General features: G+C 37.5%; 2 long non-coding RNA genes across 2 annotated transcripts in view; one reads left to right on the forward strand and one right to left on the reverse strand.

The window, feature by feature from the left end:
- Positions 1-27663, reverse strand: part of LOC138893499 (uncharacterized) — a 130130-nt gene that overhangs the window by 78631 nt on the left and 23836 nt on the right. The gene's annotated exons all lie outside the window — the stretch shown is intronic.
- LOC104104443 (uncharacterized) lies at positions 10109-12282 on the forward strand. Its single transcript, XR_011408319.1, has 2 exons — positions 10109-11803; positions 11881-12282. It is a non-coding gene; the product is annotated as an uncharacterized lncRNA (long non-coding RNA).

The following is a 27663-nucleotide window of genomic DNA, read 5'->3' on the forward strand; positions in this document are numbered from 1 at the left end:
GCATGAGATTCGAATGTGTGGATTGATTCTACTCTCTTTGCTTTTGTTGTGAGGGCACATGGTTTCACGAGGGATAGGTAACGTTATTAGACTTCTCTATGATGTTGGTTGTTCAAGCCATGAGTGCATTGTGACATTGAGTCGGTTTTTGAGGTTAGGATTGTTGTGAGCATGTTGTCTTTGTTCGAATATGTTTAAAGAAGGGCATAAGAAAAGGGAAGTGTGTTGATGCATAGTCTAGAGCCTAATTGTAGCAAATAACCACGGTCATAGGTGCAGTGTGCTTTGAACGATAAGAGTTTAATTTTGTTTCGTCTACTATATGATGGTTTGTTCGAGGACGAACAAAGGTTTAAGTGTGGGGTAGTGATGTTTGGCATATTTCGATATGTGTTAATGTTACTTTACCCATGCTTTAACCACTTTTTGATGTTATTTAATCTTTAAAACACCCAACATGGTGTAATTATTGGTTTGATGACTAATTAAGTTATGTGTGACGATTTAAGGTGTTCGGAGTGCAAAATATGAAGAAAAGGTGGTTTAGCTAGAGGAAGAAGGGTTGGATGCGTCGCATCCAACCTAGGAAAACATCATCCTGCATGCAACCTTAGCAGTGAAGTTGTGCCATCGCGTCCGCCATCGCGTGCGAAACTGGGAAGTAGAAGTGAAGCTGGATGCGTCGCGTCCACCATCGCATGCGAAGCTGAGAAATAGAGGACAAGGTGGATGCGTCGCATCCGCCTTCGCAGGCAAAAATTGAATTGGAGGACAAGGTGGATGCGTCGCATCCACCTTAGCATCAATCCCTGAAGCCGAATTGGACTAGGAATAGGAGAGCTTTGGCCCACGACTTTTGTACGCAATATATAAGCCAAAAACGCCTCTTTTAGGTCATCTAACATATTGGGAAGGGAAAAAAAACCAGGAAAAAGCTGTGAAGGCCGGAATTCATCAAGTTTCATCTTTCTCCCACCAAACTTAGTAATTTTTATGTTTCTTTGTATGATTTGTTGTTTGGCTACCATGTCTATGTGGAGCTAAACTTCACGTTCTAGGGTTGTGGTTCTTTCATGACTATTGTTATTCGGATATTGATTTTGACTTCTTGAGTTATCATATTAGTTTATTTATTCAATCTTGCGCTTAATTATTTAATTGCTTGATCACCAATTGAATATTATCTACGAATCTAGAATTGAACTCGAAAGTGGGAATTCTATATTGTATATAGGATTGAGTAGGGCAAGTTCTTGAACTCGGGCATCGGGGAACGGATTCGTGGTTAGGATAGACATATACCTAATTGCCTTGCTTGGTTGATTTACAGGAATTATAAATGCGTTCTTGTTGATTCTAACTCCATAGACATATAGGCGTTAGGTTAGCTTGAATAGGCGAGTAAGAACTCGACAGATTCTTATGAGCAATATTAACCCTGTCAACCAATAAGCTAGATAAATTAGTCGGTCAATTCAATTGAAGAATACAATAGGATTGTTAGATAGCCCATAACCCTAGATCGTTTTCATTACATTGATATCATTAAAATCTGCTCTTTCTCTGTTCAAAGTTTATTATTTATATTTTTCTTATTTAATTAGTTAGAATAAAATATTTTTAGATTTAATTCTTGTTTAGATAATTAAGATAGGCTAATTTAGTTAATAGCTAATCATAAGTCCTCGTGGGTTCGACATCCGACTTTTAGTCACTTTATTACTTGACGACCGCGTATACTTGCGTGAGTGTGTTTGGTCGCAACAATCGTCTCACAATTTCTTGTAGATCAAAAGATATAGGCTTCCGAAGTCGGACCGGCGAAATGCGTGGACTCGCTCAAAACTCACCTCGAAACTCATCCGGAACCTCCCGGACACAAACCCTATATGAATTTCAATCATAAAACACGCTACAGACCTGCTCGCACACTCAAAACACTAATAAGAGGTCGTCTTGACCCGATATTGACCATGGTCAAACTCCCAAATTTTTTAACTTTATAAATATCTCAACCAATGATCCAAAAATACACCCAAATCCCTCGGGACCTCAACCAAATATACCAACACATTTCATAATATAACACGGACCTACGCGAGACCTCAAATCACATCAAATAACGCTAAAACCACGAATCACAACTCAATTCAAGCCTAATGAACTTTGAACTTTCAAATTCTATCTCTCGTACCGAAATACATCAAATCAATCCGGAATGACTTTAAATTTTGTACACAAGTCATAAATGACATAACAAAGCTATTCAAATTTTCAGAATCGGATTCCGACCTCGATATCAAAAAGTCAACCCCCCGGTCAAACTTCCCAAAATTTAACTTTCGGCATTTCAAACCTAATTCCACTACGGACCTCCAAATAATTTTTCGTACACGCTCCTAAGTCCAAAATCACCATACGGAGTTATTGCAATCATCAGAATTAAATTCCGAGGTCGTTAACACATAAGTCAATATTCGGTCAACTATTTCAACTTAAGATTCCAACATGAAAATTCTGATGATTCAAGTCTTCAAGTAGTTGGAAGGAGCATAAATGCTCAAAACGACTAGTCGGGTCGTTACAATCTCCCCCGCTTAAACATACGTTCATCCTCGAGCGTGCCAAGAGTTATTCCTAAGCCTTTAAATCATTGTTCCTCCTTACCATGCACATACCTGGGGTGATCCCACATCACCCTATTCTATATAATCCTGACCACACAACATAACTAAAAATCATTAATTTAACCTTAGCCCAAAAATCTTAGAGCCAAATTTCTAACATCCAGAATTCTTTTCAAGACCCAAACCTCACATCTACACATTGTATAAGCTTGAACAAGCTATACCTAGCCATAACCATAATCCCAGATACAATCATATAATATACTACATAACTCGCTACTCGTAACACCATTTCTGATTACAGTAACTACTCAAAACTAACCAAGTACTAGTATAAAACCCCGCATTCAATAGAACCTCATTCCAAAACCTTTGTACACTGCCAATGATGAAAGAAACAATAAAAAACTCATAACCACTCATCATATCAACTACCCGTGGAGCTCTCTCGCCCCAACCAGAACCATAATCATCTCGAATATACCATAATCAAGCCTGATAGTACCCATTCTAGGTCCAATGACCTTATATTGTTAAACACAACTATCCCCCATACATGCCACATCAATATAACTCAAGTCACAACTGCGCAATCTGTGTACCCAAATAATGGAGATGTCCCAAAGAAGAGAACTGTATTGCAAGTTCAACAAGCACCACCACAACCACAATGTTACAACCAACTCCTCAAATTTCGTGAAGAGGATAACCGTAGGCACATGCACATAATTGTAGAGGTAGGAAATTAATGAATCAGATAAATTATCATAGAAATAGAACTCCCTCACACGGTACGGACAACTCACGTGCTAATAATATGAATCGCCTGGCATGGTCACAGGCCTCCAGTCCCAGCATATCATACAGGAGCAATTAAACAAGTACATTTTTATATGATAATGAAATAAGATTCTCATGCTCCTGGACTGGTATAAATAACACGCCATAGTGCAAGCATGTGCAAAGTCTGCTATCACACTTCAAATCGGTAATTTTACGCAGAATTAGTAATTACCTCGTTTATTTAGGGAATCGTCTTCTTTGTAACCTCAAGTATAGCCCAGATAGTTCTCAACAAAGGTACGAATACGGGAAACGTTATAACTTTACGCTTAACAGCCAATTCTAGGCATATAATAGCCTAAACATTCTTCCGAATATGAATACTTGCTCCAATGCCCGCTCATGGGGCCAAGCCTCACATATATGCACACTTATAGCGCGTAGCTATCACAAACAATTAACGCAACTAGTGCCTCCACTGAGTTAAAATAAAATACTCACCTCAAACAGGCCACAACCAGAAACAATATACTTCTAAAAACTCTCAGTTTCCAAATTCATCAAACACATGAATCACCGTAACTGATCCCAACTCCAGCACTAGAATGACTAACACATCTTCCATTCACGGTCTTCCCATAAGGAATACTTTCATAATTCTTCCGTGCCACATAGCAATAATTTGAATATCAGCAGTCTATCAACCAGGTGAGTACTGCAATACCAATGAACATCCGTAAGTCAAAACACAATGCGCCTTTTGAAATGCGCACCCTTCTCAGGGATTATCGAGTAGTTATAACATTCATCTAATTATCTGAAAACAACTATTCTGTCCAAAATTCGTGATCTTCCTTTTAAGAATGAACTGCCACCTTGTACATGTAAATCTTAATCCCACGCCACACACCACATCTATTGTGCCATCATATGACAAGCACGAGAATCTCATTATCAACTTTGGGTAACCAGCAAATTACATACCCGGTCATTCAGTAACCTTCATCTTGCTTCCTTCCAGGAGGAATTCATAATACACAACACGTTCCCTACACCGGTAGAATATATCTGGTTCAACCCATGGTAGAAACCATTAAGAACACTTTGAAATCTATTTTCACATAACCAAGCTATCAGAACTGAATCCCTATAACTCCATCAAGCCACACAAGTTGCCAGATCCGAGAGTATTGCCACAAAACACCCGTAAAGCCCCACATCATCATATGAACCAAAAGAACCGAGCATACCATTACCATACTGATCCAGCATCTCACCCATTTGTCCTATTTTCTTCAAGTTTCTTCTAAATCACCCTCAGGTTGACATTTCTCATTGTCAAAACACTACTATCCTTACCCAAGCTAACTACAAGACATCCTAACATAAAACCACATCGCCCTAAGTCCCATAGGCCATTGTATTCTTCTTAAGCACCTTCATAAATACCCCAACCGTAACACTCACTCTGAAAATACCTTATGCGAATTTAAAGTTGTTCCTCTTTCTTTTCTTATAGTGAAAATATAGAATCCATAGTCAAACAGAATTATTGTACGTCCCGATACCATCCAATGTAAGTAACTGATTCTAGTGATATACAAATTCGAAAAATTTTCAATTTTCACGTATACATTTTGAATCCATTAGAATCCTCTCGAGAGTCATCCACTCTTCTCAAATCTAATTTACTCCGCCCCAAACGGGCCAAAAAACATGTGCTCATTTAGCACAACCAACACTCAAATAAGTAACCCTGTCTTAACACGACCAATCGAATTCATACTTTGTGTGCACTATATCCTTCAAAATAACAACTTAATCATTCCATATTTTTCATATTTTCGTAAGTGCATTATATCCCGTATTCAGAAAATTTCCTTACTCGAGTCATTCTCGAACTCCACCTTTGTAAGTCATCACTGATTCCTAAGTATACTTCCGACCAAAACAAAACAAATTGGACACATAACCATGAATTGAATTGTCAATAGTAGGCTCCCCCACTTGGCTCAAAACTATAGATTAAAATACTTGATAACTCACAATACCCATACTTTATTACTGCCTTAATACCGTAGTCAGTTCAACGAAAATTCTTCTCAAGATCAAGACACACTAACCATAAAATACCTCAATCATCCGCTAATCTCGCATTCATTCTCATAACACTCAAGTCAACTTTCTCAACCAGATTCAAATTCAAGTCTCAACACATACATCTCGCTAGCAGAAAAGAAATTCTCTATTCACATCATAAGGAACACACCTACATAAATTACTCTGCAGGAGATAACCCACTTGCTTAGTCTCAAATTGGCATCTTGTTATACCCTTTTGCATCTACAATTACTATGAAATCAATTAATCTTTCCGAGTCCAAACTCATTAACCAGACACAATAATTTAATTTGCCCCAAAATTTAACAACGTGAAAGATCTTTCAAAACATTCACACTCGAGATTGTACGTCACATCAAAACGAAAATAAAGCACCCGATGGACTTCCTTTAGATTTCAAGGAAACACTTCTCGTCACATTCAAATCGTCTTAACACATCCCGCAGTTACATCATACTCATCACAAAGCCATTCTACCGCTCATAGAGCCATAAATTCCACTCGCAGGGACATTACCGGACATATGAGTCCAAATGTACAGGTTACAACTGAAGCTACCGATTCTAAACTGCGGTCTAAACCTGGCCTCAAGTCCTCCAGACCGGCCCATCACCAAAACACAAAATACACAGCTTGAACCTCGTTCATAGAATCACAAGCCGGCAATGCACAGTTGATACCGAGCGATCATGTGCGCATACAAATGTGTGGAAGGAATTCAAAGAGTTATGTTTCAAGTTGAATCAATTCCGCACGATAGAATACAATAAAGTAAAAGTTTCCTAAGGGTTCTGCAGCCTCTCGAAGATAAGTACAGAGGTCTCCATATCGATCCGCAAGACTCTACTAAACATGTCCAAGGCTCGTGAGACCTATGTAACCTAGACTTTGATACCAACTTGACGCGACCCAAAATCTCACCCGTTGTGATGTCTCCTATCTCAATACTAGGCAAGACAATAATTCCAATAAATCACCATATCTTTTAAGATTGAAAACATAATATCTAAATTTAGCGGAAGAGAAACTCACAAATACATATATAAAGTCACTGAGTACATGAGCATCTAATATGAATATAAGTCTGGAAAATATGGTCCATAATAGTGCGAGACCAAATGCAGTAAATAAGGAGATAAGGAAGGAGAGGCAAGGTCTGCGAAATATGGCAGCTACCTCTGAATCTCTGAAAAATTAACTGTGCGAGAGAATTAGCACCCGCTATGTCCGAAAATACTTGAATCTGCTCACGGAGTGTAGGGTGTAGCATGAGTACAACCAACTCAACAAGTAACAATAATAACTAAGGAACTGAAGATAATGACGAGCTGCACAGTTATTGTTCACTTTCAGTAATTCCAGCAAAGAATAGACATGCTTTCAAATTTGACAGTTTAAGTCAAATTAATTTTATACAGTTCAAGTTCATGTAATCCGGAGGGGCTCCTACAGCCCAAGCGCTATAATCTGCACGGTTAACTCACGTGCTGCACGAACAACTCACGTGCTATAATATAAATATCTGGATCTGCATGGCCAACTCACGTGTTGCACGGACAACTCACGTGCTATAGTATAATATAAGGATCCACACGGCCAACTCACGTGTTGTACGGCCAACTCACGTGCAATAGTATAATATAAGGATCCGCACGGCCAACTCACGTGCTGCACGACCAACTCACGTGCTGCAAGACCAATTCACGTGCAATAGTATAATATATCACAATCAGGCCATCGGCCTCACTCAATCATAAAGCTCTCCAGTCACTCGGGCTCTCAACAATCATAAAATCAGCCCAAACAACAATGATATGATACATCAATAATGAACAAATAGAGACTGAGATAAAATAATCAAGTAAGTTGTGACTGAGTACAAAACAATAATTTAAGCAGATAATTCAACATGTACACGATTTTTGTGGGTCCTAAAAATACCAACACATAGCCTAAGCATGGTTTCTAGCATGACTTATAGTCAAGTTTCCACATCACATACAGAGCACATAACTATCTATAAGTTTTTCAGCTTTACAGTTTCCACGGGACAGACCAAGTCACAATACCCTCGATGCACGCCCACACGCCCGTCACCTAGCATGTGCGTCACCTCCAAAATAATCACATGACACCAAAATTCGGGGTTTCATACCCTCAGGACCAGATTTAAAACTGTTAATTACCTCAGAGTGTGAAATTCTTTACTTTGCTATGCCCTTGCCTCACAAATGAGCCTCTGAATGCCTCGAATCTAGTCACAATTAATTCGTTTCAGTCAATAAAATTCATTGGAATTAATTCCATAAGAAAATGCTAATTTTCCATAAAAATCCAAAATTTAGCTCAAATATCGGCCGTGGGGACCACGTCTCGGAACCCAACAAAAGTTACAAAATCCGACAACCCATTCAACCACGAGTCCAACCATATAAATTTTACTCAAATCCGACATCAACTTGACCCTCAAATCTCCAAATTCATTTTATGAAGTTTCTATAATTTTTTCCAAATTTCCATCTCAAACTACTAATCAGATGATGAAATCATTGATATATTCATGTATATTAACCAAATTCGAGTTAGAATCACTTACTCCGATGAGTTTCTTGAAAAACTCACCAAACATCCCCACTAACTCCTCTCCCTAGGTCCAAAATGTGAAATAATACCCTGAACCACGTTTATATAGTGCACCCTCTGAACTCCCAATTTGCGGTCCGCGAAATTCTAAGCGCGGCCGCGAAATTCTACTGCGGTCCGCAAAATTCTTGGTGGATGCACTGCTAGATTTTAGTATTTTGGCCATAACATTTTCTACAGATGTCCAAATAATGCCTTCTTTACCTTTCTGGAACTAGACATGAAGGGCTACAACTTTCGTTTCTAAATCATCTCACAATTCCTTGTAGATCAAAAGATATAGGCTTCCGAAGTCGGACCGGCGAATCTGCAGAACTCCCTGGAGCGCTGCCGCGGACCAAATTGTGCGGTCCGCGAAATTCTGCTGCGGTCCGCACTCTTATGTGATGTCCACCCCCCTCCTTCGCCTCAGGACCCAAAAATGTGCGGTCCGTACCCCCAAAAGTGCCAGAACAATATTATAGTGCTGAAATGCCCGGACTCGCTCAAAACTCACCTCGAAACTCATTCGGAACTTTTCGGACACAAAACATATATGAATTTCAATCATGAAACACGCTACGGACCTGCTCGCGCACTCAAAACACTGGTAAGAGGTCGTCTTAACCCGATATTGACTATGGCCAAACTCCCAAATTTCTTAACTTTATAAATCTCTCAACCAATGATCCAAAAATACACTCAAGCCCCTCGGGACCTCAACCAAATATACCAACACGTTCCATAACATAACACGGACCTACTCGAGGCCTCAAATCACATCAAATAACGCTAAAACCACGAATCACACCTCAATTCAAGCCTAATGAACTTTGAACTTTCAAATTCTATCTCTTGTGCCGAAACACATCAAATCAATCCGGAATGACTTCAAATTTGGCACACAAGTCATAAATGATATAACAAAGCTATTCAAATTTCCAGAATCGGATTCCGACCTTGATATCAAAAAGTCAAGCCCCCGGTCAAATTTTCCAAAATTCAACTTTCGGTATTTCAAGCCTAATTTCACTACGGACCTCCAAATAATTTTTCGTACACGCTCCTAAGTCCAAAATTACCATACAGAGTTATTGCAATTATCAGAATTAAATTTTGAGGTCGTTAATACATAAATCAATATTCGGTCAACTATTTCAACTTAAGCTTCCAACATGAAAATTCATTCTTCCAAGCTAACTCTGAAATACCTTAAAACCAAAACCAACAATTCACACAAGTCATAATACCTCGTAGGAAGTTATTCAAGACTTTAAATAGTTGGAAGGAGCGTAAATGCTCAAAACGACCGATCGGGTCGTTACAGTACCTCCCATTAGCTGTTTTTCACCGTGAAAAATATGTATTGGTTTAATTTAGTTGATATGGTGAAAGCCACCATGTAGTAGTATATATTTGAACTTGTTAAATTGTTTAATGATATAGTTGGACATTTTCAACTGCGTAGAGGTATATTTCAAATTATTATAGTTGAATAACTCTTATCATAAGATGCTGCAGAAGAATAGTTTGGTTTCTCTTTTATCCAAAAGCGCTGCATCTGAATAACTCTTATGAGTATTTTGTTTAATGTACTATATGAGAACTCATGCACAAAAAGAAATGTCGACATTTCACAATATTTAACAGTATTCTAAAGACATGTACTCAACATTGTAGTCACATATTCGTTTCTGCAGTGTAATTCTGTCTAGGTGGCATGCCAACTATGCATCCACGTAGATTATGCACACGTTTCCACGGGCTAAGATTAGCCCATATTTGAGTCATTTACCCTACACCAGCTAGCAAGCTGCAATACTTTAGACCATGTACTTCCCTTTCAACACTTTATTCTATCACTTTAGTTTTAATGTTAAACTTTAAAGGTTGGAACACTTGTAAGGAGGAAATTGTAGCATATGTGGCGAAAAGACTGCGATTTGAAAGTGAAGACATATTTTTTTCTTATTAATGTAGGAGTATATATGTTCCTTTTAATGGATTTTACTTAAATCCAACCCATGATCTGCCACCCACAAAAGTTAGAGATAAGGATCTCTATCTCCACCTCAAAAGTAGCTTATGGCTCTGCACATTCTTAAGCTAACACAACACACTTCCTAACGTGCCAAATGCGTTCAAACGAGCCCTTAGAGTTGGCTCCTCCCTTTATATAACCAAATGGTTTCTTCACCAATCATACACGCCGCAAAAAACCATTATTCATATCTATTCCAAGATTTCTATAGTCCAATAACTAAGAGATATATACAATGTCGGATATTTTCAAGATTATTGGATTCGAGAAGAGAAGGTCATCGCGTCCAGATGGAGACGGTAACAGAGAAGATGCATATGGGTATGACTATACTCCAGCAGTATGCTTAGAGGGAGGTGGTGATGACGATGACGATGATGGAGATTATGATTATGCTCCAGCTGCATAAATTCAACGGACGCTCTTGGCAGTGGCAAAGTTAGAGTAGATATAGCGTATTTGGTCAAAACTCACAACTGCTAGTTCATACATGAGGAAGAAATAGGAACCTTGGTTTTAATTAATCCTAATCTATTTCTTAGAAATATATAGGATTATATACTATTTGAAAGTTTTTGCGACTGAGGTCTGCACTACTCTGAGATCACTAGCTTAGTAGATGTACCTTTTTGTTGTTAATCCGTAAAACGGTACAGTTAAATTTGATACGTGGTTATAGACAAGCGAGCTTATTTGATCCAAAAATGATAGAGAAATAAGATTTAAAATGACACTTAGCAATTGAAATTAAAGAAGATGACAAATCTGGCTCCGAGCACAATGTCTCCGAGGACAAAAATGTAAGCAATGATAAAAAGCAAATAAAGTTATTTAATTGATAGCGAAAGTAAAATATAGCGTATGCTTGCCAAGAATTATTTGTGTTACACGGCTATTTATAGTTATACCCAGGGAAATAAGATTCCTAGGTGTGGCTTAATGTAGCCAAGCATATGGCTTTGGCACATTCTCAGGTATAATACACATTTCCTAGTCCGGAGTTGGCTCTTCTCCTGATATAAGCAAATGGTTTCCTCACCTATTCAGACAACAACAACAATTCTTCATATCTTATATTCAAATAAACATGTACAACATCTAATATCATATTTCAATATTGACATAGTCCAATAACCAAGAGTTATATAAAATGGCTAGTATTTTCAAGATTATTGGGCTCGAGAAGAGAAGGTCGTCGTTTTCGGATGGAGATGATAATGGAGACGATAGATATGATTATGCTCCAGTAGCATGCTTAGAAGGAGGTGGTGACGACGATGATGGAGACTATGATTATGCTCCTGCATCATTCTTGGAAGGCGATGACGACGATGATGGAGTGTTGGCCTGATTTAGTTTTGTTTTGATGATTGACAAAGGAACACATGCATGAACCATGTCCATACACAGTGTACACAGGGTACGGGCAGATTCAAGCACAAGGCATGCACGTGAAGGGGATAAGCATAAGTGGTTATATCTGATATTCCTTGAACGAAAAGGTTGCATAATTGATAAGGAGCATGACTCCTTATTTGAAGAGAACTCTATCCTAGATAAGGAAAGAGTTAGAAATTGAAGATAACTAGAACTCTTCCACCATGAAAGAGTAAAGCGTTAGAACTCTAGTTAATCCTTAGCTTATTCTACTAACTCTATATATATTAATTGTGTTCTCTTTTACAGGTACGCACAAATGCTGAAGTTAAGCAAGAATTGGAAGCAAGATAACAAGGAATTTTGCAAACTATTCTTGTGTGTTTCGAGTGTGCGACCCTGAAACTACATATATGAACTAGATAGAAGAACCAATTGCATGTGTCTGTCTTTTATTATAGTTCAATTGTAGTAGGATTTTTGAGTTGTACCTTTCAGCTTTCTCTAGAAGCATTTGTACTAGATACTTTGAGTTGTATTGTTCAAGTTACAGTTAACTTGAAGCGGTCACAACAACATGAGGCTGGTTGCCGCAAGAGTTAGAGGTAATCCTTAGGTTTATAAGAGTTATGTAAATATTTTTGTTTGGCTCAGAGTTATATTAAAGTTTTGAAAAAAATCTTAGTGGGAAGTAGGTCGTGATTTTTTCACATTTTGAGCCGGGTGTTCTCCACGTAAAAATACTTGTGTTCCTTACTTTCTGCATTTATTATTCTGGAATTGTAGTGTAAGGAACTCGTAGAAGAACCAAGTCCTTCTATAATCTGTGCATGCGAAAAATTGGACACCATACAAATCACCCCTCTTTTGTGTGGTATTGAAGTATAAAATATCATGGAGACTATAAATATGCACCCACAGCATTCTGAGAAGGCAATGACGATGATGATGAAGACTATGATTATGCTCCAGCTGCATGATATTCATTGGAAATTCTCAGCAATGACAGATTTAGAGTAGAGGTAGCGTGTTTGATCAAACCCACTGCCTCTAATCCTAGTCCTCTTTTTAGAATTATATAGGTTTATATAATATATTAGTTGAAATATTTTGCGGCTGATCAGGTCTACACCAAAATGTAAAGGACTCTGAGATCACATGCTTATTAGATGTATCTTTTTCTTGAAAATATTATTTTGAATAACTTATTCAGAAAAGTGACATGGATTATATAGTTAAATGTATTTTCTCTTGATGATGTGATCGTATGATTCATATCCCATAATTTGTCAGAAGATAATTAATAACGATCAGAAAACTATAGAATAGCTTTACCTATTCCATATGCGTTGCATGCGCTATTAGTCTACTGTTAAAGTAAAAAGGTTCAAATATATCCTTAACGTTTGCGATTTGCCTAATACGTTTTCCTCTGTCTTTCGGTCTATGAAATAATGAAGGTTTTGACCTTTAATTTTGCCTCAAATATGTCCCTCCCATTAGTAGTTCTTCACCGTGAAAACAATTGGTCTTATTTAGCTGATATGGTGAAAGCTCGTAGGAGTATATTTGAACTTGTTAAATTGTTCAATCATATAATTGGATATTTTCAATTGCTTAGAGGTATATTTCAAATTATTGTAGAAGATACACATAAACCAACTTGATAGTTTAGGGTACAACTTCATAATTAAGATGCTGTAGAAAGAATAGTTTGCTTTCTCTTTTACCCAAAAGCTCTCCATCTGGAAAGTATTCTGTTTTATATATTACTTGAGAACTCATGCACAAAATGGAATGTCGACCTTTCACAATATTTCTGGTCACTCGACATTGTAGTCACATATTCGTTTTTGTATTTTAACCTTGTCTAGGTGGCATGTTAACTAAGCATCCACGTAGATTATACACACTTCCACGTGCCATGCACACGTTTCCACGGACTAAGATTAGTCCATATTTGGGTCATTTGCCCTACGCCAACAAGCTGCAATATTTTAGAACATGTACTTCCCTTGCAAGGAGGAAATTGTATCATATGTGGCGGAGAGACTGCGTTTTGAAAGTGTTTAGATGGAGAGGACGACAGGGAAGATGGGTATGATTATGCTCCAGCAGCATGCATAGAAGGAGATGGTGACGACGATGATGGAAATTATGATTATGCTTCAGCTGCATAAATTCAACGGAGGTTCTTGACAGTGGCGACTCTAGAGTAGATACAACGTATTTGGTCAAACTCGCAACAACTAATTTATACATGGTGAAGAAGTAGGAGCCTTGATTTTAGTTAATCCTAATCTTTTTCTCGGAAATATATACTCTAGGTTTACATACTAGTTGAAACTTTTTGCGGCTAAGGTCTGCACTACTTTGAGATCACTACCTTATTAATTAGATGTTTCTTTTTTGAAAATATTAATTTGGACTTTACGTTCACTAATTGATTGTAAGCGGGAAAAGAATAGTTAATTGTTATTTTAGTTATGTGTATCCATAAGTCAAATATAATTAATTAACTATTGGCTTGTGACGCGCAAAAATTTTAGAGTTGGCTGTCGAATTATATATAGAATTGAATTATATGGTTCAATGATACCTTTGTTTCACCGTAACTCAAGATTATGTTTGTGTGTTGTGTCTTAATCTTTTTTAGGGTGGGTTCGGTCGATTATCATGAAAGTACGATTCGGTTTATCAGTTTTGTAATATTAATAACCAAATCAGTCCAAAGTATTTACAGTTCGGTGCGATTTTTATATTTTGGATTTACTTTCGGTGGTCATAAACTTCCAGTCCAGGGCGGAGGCACAGTACCAGATGCGGGTTCGGCCGAACCCAGTAACTTTTATTCAAATCATGTATTTGTCTTAAGAAATCCATTGGATATATAAAACTTGTTAATTTAGAACCCAGTGACTTGAAATGATTACAATCCCGAACCCATAACGTTCAAATCTTGGCTCCGCTGAGTCCCGTGGTTATTTTTTCACTGTTTTGGTCATAAACTTCCAGTTCTTCCGTGTAAACTTCCAGTTTTGGTGCCAAAACAACTACAAGTTCTCTTTTCAATTGCAAGTGATAATAACTAGATAAGTACAAAAAGGGTCCGACTCATAAGATTGAGTTCTGCTATATATACAATGGAGAAAGGTTCCAACACAAAAACACGAGAAAGAGTCCAAATATTATACATGATGGCTTTATATATCTGTTAAATAAGATAAGAAAGTATAAAAGTTGGAAGACAAAGAAAACATCTGCCCCTTTTGATACCAAAAAATTCTAGAATTCATTTTCTAGTTGAAGGCATAACCAAATTTTACATCAAATAGCAAAAGTAATTTAATTGATGAGCAAACTCCTGTATAAAAGTGGTACACCAAAAGGTACAAGATCTACACCAAAATCGAATGAGCTGAGGTAGAAAACGGAAAAGGAACTCAGAAGAAGGAGGTAACCACTAACCAAAGGAAGAAGGATGAGCGACGAGCTGAGAAAGAAGGCGTCACAGCAGTTAGCAGTCGGGCGTCACAGCAGTCAGCAGTCGGGCGTCGGCAACAGCAGTCGTACAGAGGTGAGAGGACCAGAGGAGGAACTCTAAATTTTTATTTCTAAGGAAGGCAATAACGTAAGTCACTAAGTGACTAAGTCTTAGGTTAGGCTTCAGATGGGTTTGGGCAATTTGGGTGGGCTTCAGATGGGTATTGTACTATTGGGCTTCAGATGGGTAATAAGTTTTGGACTCTCAAAAGAACTCATATGTTCAAACTTATTTTTCTCAAACTAATATCCAAAATTTCGGTTTTTCGATTTAATCGAAAATCGTAACACCAAAACCATAAACCGTATCGAAAAATCGAAATTTAATAATTTAAAAACCGTGCACCAACCGAATAACCGATTAAACCGAAACCGAAAATCTGAAATTCACGGTTCGGCCGGTATTATGCCCACCCCTAATTTTTTCTAGTAGATTATGTGTATTCTTGTTTATCATTTATTAGCAGCAGAATAGTTTAGCTAAATAATTCACTCCCTCATCTTCTCAATAACGTTCACTACACTAATATGGTTGTGACGACCTTTTGTTGTGACTAATTTGGTCTCAACAAAAGTAAGGGTTTTATGAAACCTTTTTTTGCGGCAAATTTGGTTATTATTTCTGGCGAGTTTAGTCGCCAGAAAATGTGCATTTTTTGTGTTTCGGCCTCGAGGAGTTGTCCCAAAAAACATTCACTATCCGAAGTACCTGCAGCAATCCTAAGGTCACCACTAAGCAACAAGTCCCTTTTCTTGTGGTGAACATGTGACAGTATAAGTAAACCAACAATATAAGATGCTATATATGGGTTGTCCTTTGAAGGGAGTATTGGCGCGTAACTGGTAAAATTGTTTCCATGTAACCAGAAGGTCACGGGTTCGAACCGTATGTGGAAATAGTCTCTTGCAAAAATACAGGGTAAAGCTGCATACAATAGACCCTTGTGGTCCGATCCTTCTCCGGACCCCGTATATAGCGAGAATTTAGTGCACCGGGCTACCTTTATATATGGGTCGTCCGGGATGCGCAAACCAACATTATACGAATAAACAGTTTGCCTTTCATTTACACAAAAGCTATGCATCTGAAAAGTAAATCTTATGAATATTCTGTTTTATATCCAATTTCAGAAGGATGTAAAGATGTCTCTTGACTGACTAAGATGCACTTAAATGTTATCATATAAATGCTTGAGAATTCTTGCAACGAAATAATGTCGATATGTCCATGATATTTCTCGTCAGGTTGTCCACATGAACATACTGCAGAGCAACCATGTCTAGGCAGCATGTCACAAATGACGGATCTAAGATTTAGAATTTATTGGCTTACCATAATATTAATTTAATATATTTATAATAATAATTGAGTTACAGAGTTTGAGATAAAAATTACTCGATTCATGTGTGTTAGTTTGAGTGCCCGTATGGATTAAATGTATCAATTACAGGACTGTAATTAAATACTCTCCAATACTCCTACTACTCCTATTTGATTCATAGGTTACTCTAACTTGTAAAGCAAACACTCACTCCAACTCTTTAATTGTAAAATAAAACTTGATTACAACTTAATTTCCTAAAATACATTCACTACACTGACTCAAGAAGAATACAATGCAAGTACTCGATTAGGGTAAACAGCTTATGACTCTGCAGTTAATGTGTAAAAGGATAGTTCAGAAGTCCAAAGTTGATCATAATTAAACGCTTCAACTTGAGATTTTCTAGGAGTCATATTCATAGTTGGCTTCATCTTTGATAGGACTCCTATTGTTCCAAGGATTCCATAAGCTTTGGGACTTTTGTCTTTGACTGAATTATTCGTATCTTCTTGAGATACGACCCTTATCCCATATAACAACCTTCTCCCACTAAACTCGGACCTGAACAACTTTGAGATAAAGTTACTGTCTTGTACAGACGTACAATTATCAACACGAGGAGCTGGTCCTTTATCATGAGGAGCTGGTTCTTCAGAACAATTAAGCAGCTATGTTGAGGATCTGGTTCTTTGAGTATTTAGTCATACTTTGTTAAAAAACCAGATAATCATAACAAATGATAAGTACTTATTGACAGACATATATGTTCACAACCCACAACATTCCCAATCTTATCTTCCCCCTTTTGGCATCATCGAAAACACACAAAAATAATTGTTAGACATTAAGCATAGATCATGCAAGATTCGAGGCCAAACAAGCTATAGCATAAGCTTAAGAAATATCAAGGCAAACAGACTAGACTGAAAATCCAATATAGTACAAAGCAGTAAAGCAGAGAAAAATGAGACATTAAGTAGTGCCAAAAGAAGCCCAGGGCCTCGTCTTAACCATTAGAACAAAATAAACTAAGCATACTGCAAACTACTCAGACTAAGAGCAAAGAAATAAAGAAAGATAAGGCATCACTAGAATAGCAAAAGAAACTAGGAACAAAATCATGAGTGAGAAGTAGAGGAGGTCAAAGCTTTCACAAGGGTGGCAATCTGTTGGGCATGAGCCTCCCTATCTCTTCTGCGCTCTTCCCTAAGTTGTCTTGTTTCCTTTCTCAGCTCATCATTGTCTTCACGAAGCATGACATTCCTTTCAACAACCAACTCCAACCTCTTACTGAGCTTTGCAGCCTACTGCTCCTAAGTAGAATAACATACCATGTGGATCCTCTAACCTCCATCTCTTCATACCCACATTACTTGAGGGTGACAACATCCAAAATGTCATTGTGGTTTCCAAACTTAAGCTCAGGTAAGGCAATGTTGAGCTTATCAAACAACTCAGTAAACATGAAACCATAGGGCATAGCATGCTTGGGTTTGGAGATGTCTCCGGCTCTTATCATATGCTGAATCATCAGGCTAGGAAGATTGATAGGTCTACCAGTGTCAAGCAGTTCTATCACAGCCATGTCCAACATAGTAAATTCATGCCTTCTCTCGGACCTCTAAAGAATGCAGGAATTGACAAAATAAAATAATAACTTATGGAAAGGAGTCATATCAGACTTGTATACATTCTGGGGAGCATCTAGCTCAAACTTTTGGGGAACCTTCCGTGTGACCACAATGCCAGTGCCAACATCATTTTCTATAGCTAGCTACGTTTTCTTCAAGTAACTGTCAAATCCTAAGGAGGAGATATTCAGAATCATCCCCAACTCCTCAACATCAAACTCCATTTGAAATCCCCCTACCTTACTCTTGACTACTTTTCCATCAAAGTTGAAATTTGCATAGAACTCCACCACAGCAGGAACACATACGAGGGGAAAGCTTTGATAAACATGTGCTTCCACCCCTATAGCTCAAGTTTTTCAACCAGTTGAGACATCTCCTTCTCATCAGTGTTCGCAAAAATCTTCCCATTTAGCACTTTTCTGTTCCTGAACTTTGTGAGTCGATCAACTGTAGCTGGCACATTCTTTCTTATCTTACCCTGCTGACCCTTGCAGAAGGGGTAGCAGTTTTTGTATCTTTGGCAACCTTTCTCTTTGGTGTAGAGGACTTAGCTGGCAAGGCAGAGTCAGACTCATATTTTCCATCCAGCTCAACAACAAGTTCCACAATTGAGACCTTCATCTTTGGCTTCTTTGCACTTCTAGACTCCTTAATGACTTGTGCATCAACAACCTTTATTTTACTCCTTCTAAGAGGTTTCTGGCAAGAGGAGCCACTCCTTTCCTTCTTGGGACTTCTGAATTTGTAGCTTTCACATGAGTCTTCCTAGGTTTCTTCCCTACCTCAGATAGTGACACATCATCTTCATCACTGCTAACTGCTCATCTCTAGTGAAAGGAGATAACAGAGACTCAGGTTCTTGAGTCCCTGTCTCTTCACCAATTTCTTCAGAAGGGGCTATGACAATGTTCCCAATGGTCATAGAACCTTCAGATTCCTTACTCACATTCACATCTTCCTCCTCACTCTCTTCATTACCTCCTTCACTCTCACTTACCTTTTCTTGATCCTCACCCTCACTTTCAGAGTCGTCCTCTTCTTCACTATGATTTTCTTCTTATGTAGAATCATTAAGTTGTTCACCTGTATCACTCTCCTTCTAATATCCAAACGCTCCCTCATTCTCACTCTTTTCTTCGTCATTGGCTATGTTTTGAGAATCATGCTCTGCATGACTGTTCACTTCTTCTTCTTCTTCTTTACCCCCATCATCATCCTTATCCTCAGTCCAACTAAAAGAAAGGCCATTAGAAACCTCCTTTTGCACAGGTTCTTTACTTCCTTCCCCCTCAACCATAGGCTCCACAGCAGTAGTATCTACCTCCTTCCCTAGATCACCTACACCCTTTTCTACAGTGAATTTATCTACTTGTGGCTTCTCACCCGTAGGTGGGAGAGTATCTAGGGGTGCAACATCTATAGCAAACACCAAAAAATCTAATTTAGAAGGGGGATGTTGTACCTGATCAGTAATGACTGGCACTGATTCCCCATGAACCACGGATTCATTGGCTACTCTGTTTACCTGCGTAGCAGTATCAAGCACTTTCTTGACAGATTTTCTTGGAGTAGCCTTGACCTTTGTTGACTTAGAGGTAAATTTTGCAATAAGCTCGGGTGCATGGGTGGGTGATTTTGAGGAGGGTGTACAGTGGAGGTGGGGGTGGTAGGAGTAGTAGGAATAAGGGATGAAGATGTAGGTATAGTGGAGGATATTGAAGGAGAAGGAGCAGGTGTGGGGGGGGGGGGGTCCCTTGATGTTTTGGCACTTTTCTTCAATTTGGACTTCATGATTTTGGGTTTTTCTTCAGCCTTGGTTGATGATTTGGCTTTAGAGGGGGTTTGACTAGCTTTAGGCATGGTGATTAGATAAGATACTCAAAGAAGAGAGAAAGGGAGAATTAGTTCTTGATATTTACTCTTGATTATTGCTTAGGGTTTGAGAGAAACAGTGAGGTCTGAGAAGTTGCTCATAAGAGCCTTTTAAAGATGTTACTCCTGATTTGACTGTAAGAGAGAAGGTGACCGAATTTGAGTTCTAAAGGGACTTTTATAACAGTTACTTTGACTGTTAGGATTTCAGGAGTAATTGAACTCTAATTGTACTAGGATTCCCCCTTACTCTTTGACTAGAAGACGACTGGAAATGATGACAACATAATTAGAAGTCTGAGCATAGCAATAATTTTAGGATATTAAGTCATAGTGACTTAAGACAGTATGGCACATACCTGAGTCAAAGAACCAACTCATTATTTGTTTCAGCAATAAAGCTTCCGCAATTCATATTAGTATCATATAACACAGTTATCAGCCAGATTTTCCAAGCAAGTGTGTGAGCTTAATACAAGCATGAAGCTAAATCAAACACATTTTATGTAATTATCTACATCTAATTATGCCTTTTCTAGCCAATCACTGGGATTCAACTTAGAGGGAAGAGTTCATTAGACATAATTCTAGTATATTCCTTTCAATATGATCCCTACTCAGAGCTTTAGTAAAAATATCAGCAATTTGATCTTCAGTTTTACAAAAGTTAATTGAGATATTCCCTTTTTCAACATTGTCTCTAAGAAAGTGATATCTAATGTCAATGTGCTTGGTTCTTTTGTGCTGATATGAATTTTTAGCAATATTTTTAGCATTGGTGTTATCAAAAAAGAATGGAACACAATCAACAAATATACCATAGTCTCTTAGTTGTTGTCTTATCCATAGCAACTGAGCACATCAGAATATTGCTGCCACATATTCAGCCTCAGTTGTAGATAAGGTCACTGAGTTTTGCTTCTTGGTTCCCCAAGACACCAGACAAGAACCTAGAAAATGGGTTGTTCCTGAAGTGCTTCTCATGTCAACATGAAAACTTGCATTAGCATAACTAACTAAATCAAAGCTATACCCTTTATGATACCATAGACAGAGGTCAGGGGTCCCCTTGAGATATCTTAGTATCCTTTTGACAACCTTTAGGTGAGATTCTCTGGGATTTATCTAAAATCTTGCACATAACCCCACATTGAACACTATATCAGGTCTGTTTGCTGTGAGGTACAACTATGACCCAATCATTCCTCTATATAGTTTCTGTTCCACACTTTTCCCTACTTCATCAAGGTCCAGCTTTGTTACAGTTGCAATGGGAGTGTTAATGGACTTAGAGGAGTCCATGTTGAACTTCTTCAGTAGTTGTTTGATATATTTATGCTGATGTTTGATATATTTATGCAATGGGAGTATTAATGGACTTAGAGGAGTCCATGTTGAACTTCTTCAGTAGTTGTTTGATATATTTATGTTGGTGTATCATGGGTCCAGTAGGTGCTTACTTGATTTGTAACCCCAGAAAAAAAGTTTAATTTATCCATCATGCTCATTTCAAACTCATTTCCCATTATCTCAACAAATTTCTTGCACATTGCTTTATTGATAGCCCCAAAAATAATGTCATCCACATACACTTGCACAATTCGAATATTTTTTCCTCTGCTCCTTAGAAATAAAGTGTTGTCCACCTTTCCTCTTACAAAGTTGTTGGTTAAGAGGACCTTTGAGATTCTTTCATACCAAGCTATTGGAGCCTATTTTAGTCCATAAAAAGATTTATCCAGTTTGAACACATAGTCAGGAAATTCTTCACTTTCAAATCTAGGAGGTTGTTTGACAAACACTTCCTCCTTCAGATAACCATTTAAAAAGGCACTCTTTAAATCCATCTGATATAAGGTGAACTCCATTTAGGTAGCAAAGGCTATCAGCATTCTTATAGCCTCCATTCTAGCTACAGGTACAAACATCTCATCATAGTTAGTGCCCTCCTATTGATTGTATCTTTGAACCACCAGTCTAGCCTTGTTCCTTGGGATATTTTCTTGTTCATCCAGCTTGTTTCTGAAAACCCATCCGGTACCTATGACAGTTCTGTTCTTCGGTTTCTGTACCAAGTGCCAGACCTTGCTTCTTTGAAACTGATTTAGCTCATCTTGCATGGCTATGATCCAGTCTGGATCCTTTAGAGCTTCTTTGATGGTCTTAGGTTCAACCTGTCAGAGAAATGTTGTGAGTGAACATAGATTTCTTAGAGAAGACCTGGTCTGCACCCCTGCATTTGGATCAAAGATGATATTCCCAAGAGGATGTGACTTTGATGCTTTCATGGTCTGATCTGTATACCCAGAGAAGATTCACCCGAGGAGTGACCTAAAGGAACAAGTTCAGTGGGTGTGGCTTCATTAGTCTGGTCAGCAGTTAGAGTAGTTCTTTCTTCTTCTTGTTCCTCATGATCACTGTTAATTTTCTTATGGTCTTCAGATCCATCTTCATACTGAGGTTTATATTGATTTGTAACTCCATCACCAGTTAATCCTATGTTATAATATTCATCATGCAGACCTTTCTCCACCAAATTGTTAGATTCATCAAAGATAACATGAATATTTTCTTCCACACACATAATTATTTTATTAAAAACTTTATAGGCCTTACTATGTGGAGAGTAACCCAAGAAAATTCCCTCATCACTTCTGTCATCAAACTTACCTAGAGCTTATTTTCCATTATTATGCACAAAACATTTGCACCCAATAGTTCTCAGGTGAGTGATGTTAGGTTTTCTTCCTCGAAGTAACTCATAGGGAGTTTTCTCAAGAATGGGTCTTACCATGCATCTATTTAGCAGGTAGCAGGCAGTATTGATTGCCTCAGCATAGAAACTCTTAGGCAGTCTACTAGCAATCAACATGGTACTCCCCATGTCTTCTAATGATCTATTCTTTCATTCTACAACCCCATTTTGTTGTGGAGTTCTAGGTGCAAAGAAATTATGGTCAATACCATGTAAGCCACAGAACTCAAGGAATTTTCAATTTTCAAATTCAGTTCCATGGTCAGCTCTTATACTTAATACATTGCACCCTAGTTTTTGTTGAATCATTCTAACAAATACACAAAAAACATCAAAGGTTTCATCTTTGGATCCCAAAAACAAAGTCCGGGTATACTTGGAGAAGTCATCAACAATAACAAACGCATACCTCTTACCTCCTCTGCTCCTTATTCTCATTGGTCCACATTGGTCCACATAGGTCCATGTGAAGGAGTTCCAGAGGTTTAGAAGTACTGACAACCTTTTAGATTTAAAGGATGACATTACATGTTTCCCTCTAACACAGGCATCACACACCTTTTCAGAGGTGAGCTCAACTTTAGGTAGCCCAAGGACCAAGTCCTTTCCTGCCAACTTGTTGAGTTGAGAGAGACTAGTGTGTCCTAGTCTTTTATACCATAGAAGTGGATCATCTTCACTACACTCAAGCATGTGTGCTCACTTTGAGGAAGTGACATAATCGATACCTTGTAGACATTGTTATGTCTGTTTCCCTTTAATACAATTTCATCAGTATCAAGCTTAGTGACAGTGCAAATTTTGGAATTGAATTTTATTTCATTTCCTTTGTTACACATTTGAGATATGCTAAGAAGATTGCGTTTAGTACATACCATATAATACACATCTTCTATAGCATGAGAGAGTGACTTACCAACCTTGCCAATACATGTTATCTCGCCCCTTTTCTCATTTCCAAATGACACACTCCCCCTTGGAAGGCTGTTCGTGAGAGGAAGTTTTTCTTTTCTCCAGTCATATGTCTTGAGCATCCGATGTCTAGATACCAGTCCTGATTGTTTCCTCTCATCTTAGCCTGCACCAAAATTCATAAGTTAGTTTTGGGAACCCACACAAGTTTGAGTCCCTTTTTGTTGGAAAATGATGAATCAGATCCCTTCTTGCCCAGAAGGGGAGAGGATTAGAAGCTATTTTCTTATTGACCTTAATCCACTTAGTATAGACAGGAGAATTGACCTTTGACTCCTCTTCATTCTTCACATTTTTAGCAATACCAAATGTGCTTCTAAATTGAGCATGAATTAAGGCAGGACAAGTGTCTCTAAAGTGTCCTACTTTTTCACAATGAGTGTATATGTTATTATCAGAAATTCCTACTTACTTTGGGTCAAACTTAGGGACAAGTTTTCTGTAGCCAATTCCAAATTTGTTAGAGCTACAATTTTCATTCAGCCAATTCAAGGCATCAGAAGATCTATGCCATTTGCTTAGTCTAGAGAGTTCCTAATTAGCTTTCTAGGTTCTCCTTTCCGCATCATAAAGATTATCTTTAGCAATTTTTAATTCTTTTTCAAGCTTATCCTGCAGATCACTTAGTTTTTCTTTGCCATGTATATCAGGAGACTTCTCATTCTTATAAGTAAGCTCAAGAACATGGTTCTTAAGGTACTTGACCTATTTCTCTAAATTAGCTTTGTCGGATTCAAGCTCGTTGATATCAAGTTTGACACATGAAAGGCTGCTTATTAACTGATCATTTCCAGTACTGATTTTATCCATTTTATTCATTAAGGTAACAATTATGACCATCAGTTGTCTTTTTGACATAGCATGAATGTTCTCTTTCAAGTCAGATATACTTACCTTGTTTGCTTCATCTTCAGTTTCTGAATCACTCACGGCCATCATCCCTATCACTTCTTCCTTTGTTTTGGATTCTTCAATTTGCATCAAGACTATGATGTTTGCATTTCCAAAGTCAGTTTCCAAGGTCCTCCATATATCATGAGCAGAGATGCAAGAGGACACTCTGAGGAGAGTGTTTCTGGACAAGCTTTTGTAGAGCAGGTCATTTGCTTTAATATTTTTCTGAACTAGCTGACGATCTCCATCAGCGTATTCCTTTTCTCTTTTGTTGCACTTCTTACACTCACTATCCATTTTGATTGGGAGTATTGGTACATGAATGACAATTACCCATAGGTCAAAGTCAGTAGCCTGAAGAAATGTTATCATACCAGCTTCCATTTATCATAATGGTGTTTATCTAACATAAAAGGTCTTCCAATGTGCATTTCAAGTTGTACCGGGGGTTCTGTCTCCACATCCTGGTGGTCATCAATCACAGAATAGAGACTTATAGCCTCATCCTCATTTTCTTCCTCTTGATCACTTCCACTGTCCCCATATGCTACCAAGGAGGCCTGCTTCATTGCTCCAGTAAATTCTTTGCCTAGAATTTTTCCTTTGTTGGAACCCTTTTCTCTCATCTTCTCCCGTTTTTCTTTTTCAGCTCGTTCTTTCCTCCACTCAATTCCCACATTGGTCAGTACTTGACCATGTGATCTAGCTTGCCGCACTTGTAGCACCCATCATAGTTAGCTTTGTCGATCTGCTTGGGCTTACTATTGGTCTCTCTCTTGGATGCACTTTTGGAATTCTTCATGAACCTCTTGAACTTGGCAAACATTGCAAGATCAGGATCATCATTATCAGATTCATCATCCTCAGATGCTTTAAGAACCAAGGCCTTATCCTTCTTTGGTTCTTCCTTGTGCGGTTCTATCTTTCTCATTTCATGAGTTTTTAAGTTTTCAACCAACTCATCAAGTGAGATTTTGTCCAATTTCTTGGCTTCCTGGATTGCAATGACTTTTGATTCCCATGAAGCTGGAAGAATTCTTAGAACTTTGCTAACCAACTCTTCTGAGGTAAACACCTTTCCAAGTGATTTCAAATTATTGGTTATTATAGTAAAACTAATCATCATATCCTAGATGAGCTCAGACTCCTTCATGGAGAAGAGCTCATATTTTCTCATGAGTAGCTCTATCCTTGATCTCTTTACACATAGGACCAAGTCCACAGATAAGGATTTTCTTAGCCTTTGCATTTTTCTCCATCATTCTGAAATCTGCTGCCATAAATTCGAAGGGGTCCTTAGGAACTGTTTCATTTTGTGCATTTTGTTTAGTAGGAATCAGAGGACCTTGGTTCACTATGGTCCATAGTTCATAGTCTTCAGCTGTCAGAATTTTGTGGTTTTAGCACGGTCGCTTCAATCATATCTGGCTTAATTATAAATTACGTGTTTAAGAACCTATGCATGTTTTGTCTTTTACCGCTTTTAAATTATGGTGTTATGGATTTAGCTTTGAAACGGATCACGTGTGCGTGAATCCATTTTATTTAGGGTGCTAAAATCATGTCACGGGTATGTGTACACGATTAATCACGCTTTATTATTCTTAAGGATTGTTTGGCCAAAATCGCGCGAACGTGTACCTTAATTTATTTTCGGAATCATAATTATGTCACGCGAATGTGTATACAATCACGATAGTAAATTAAAAGCCCGTCTAAGTATTCTACAAATGTTTCATGAGTTGATTATTTTCCTAAGATTTTAGATTATTGGGAAAGTCCAAGAATTATGAATTATTGATGAAAAATGTAGTAAATTAGATATGGAAAGGCGAGCTAACTTATTCAATTATTTAAGAAAAAAAGGCTAGAATTGTTATATTGGGTCGGATGAAGTTCAACTTATTGAGGCCCAAATTCTTTTCTTTCATTATAGTCCAAAACTAAACTATCATATGTCAACCAATCCCAACTAATTGCCAAATCTTCACGGCCCAAGACACATTTACAAACAAATCACATGGCCTAATTTATTAACTAATTAACCAAATATAAACTATAAAATTTAATCAGCAAAACAATCAAAACTCTTGGCAAATCAGGATATGAACCAATAAAAATTCTTCAACAAATACCACAAGCAAACACATAAACAGAGATTCATGAACAAACATAATGAAAAGATCGACCAAAAAATATAAATCGAAAGAGGCAAGAACGGACCTCAATCAGCCGCAATTTTTATTTAAAATGGGAGCTCTCAAATCCAAGTACAATGAAGAGATTCAACTTAATACTTCTTCTAGAGATCTGAACCAAGATCGGAGGCTTCTAAAGGCGACCGTCAGAACCTCTAACTGGCGAACTCGAACATCACCTCACTTTAATGAAGGTTTCGTAAATGATTTTGGACTGATTTTGAAGCTGTTTTCGAGCTATTTCGTAGCTAGTTTTGCTGCTCCTTTTTAGCTGGATTTTTCGAAAGGATGAGGATGAAAGAATGACACGAGTAGAAATCCCTTAGCGTAGAAGAAGAAAAAAACATTTCTCTCAATTCTCTCCTCTCTTTTTTCTCTCCTTCTCCCCCTTTTTTCTCCTCACATTTCTCTTCTATTTTTTAAAAAACATAATTCCCCACTTTCCTTTACTTTTCTTTTTTTATTTTTCACTTATTTTATTTTATTTTTTAATTTTCACTTATTTCACTTTTCTTTTCTTTTCTTTTTTATTTTTCACTTAATTTTACTTTTTTTTAAAAACTTTCAGCTACCTTTACTTTTTTTTTTTAATTTCAACTTTCTTTTACTTTTTATTTTTTAAATTTCCACATTCTTTTACTTTTAATTTTTTAATTTTCCACTTTCTTTTACTTTTTATTAAATAATTTTCACCTACTTTTACTTTTACTTTTTAATTCCATACTTCTACTTTTCCTATTTTTTATTCCCATCCGAAAATTTTATAAAATATATTTAATTTTTTCAATTTATTTTATTTTGAAAATAAAGATAAAAAATAAAAATAATACTAATAGTAATAATTGACCTTTTAAATTATTTTTAATTTTTACACTATATAAAAAAAAATTAACAAAATT

The sequence above is a fragment of the Nicotiana tomentosiformis genome, chromosome 6 (genome assembly GCF_000390325.3).
Source record: "Nicotiana tomentosiformis chromosome 6, ASM39032v3, whole genome shotgun sequence".
NCBI classification, from domain to species: domain Eukaryota; kingdom Viridiplantae; phylum Streptophyta; class Magnoliopsida; order Solanales; family Solanaceae; genus Nicotiana; species Nicotiana tomentosiformis.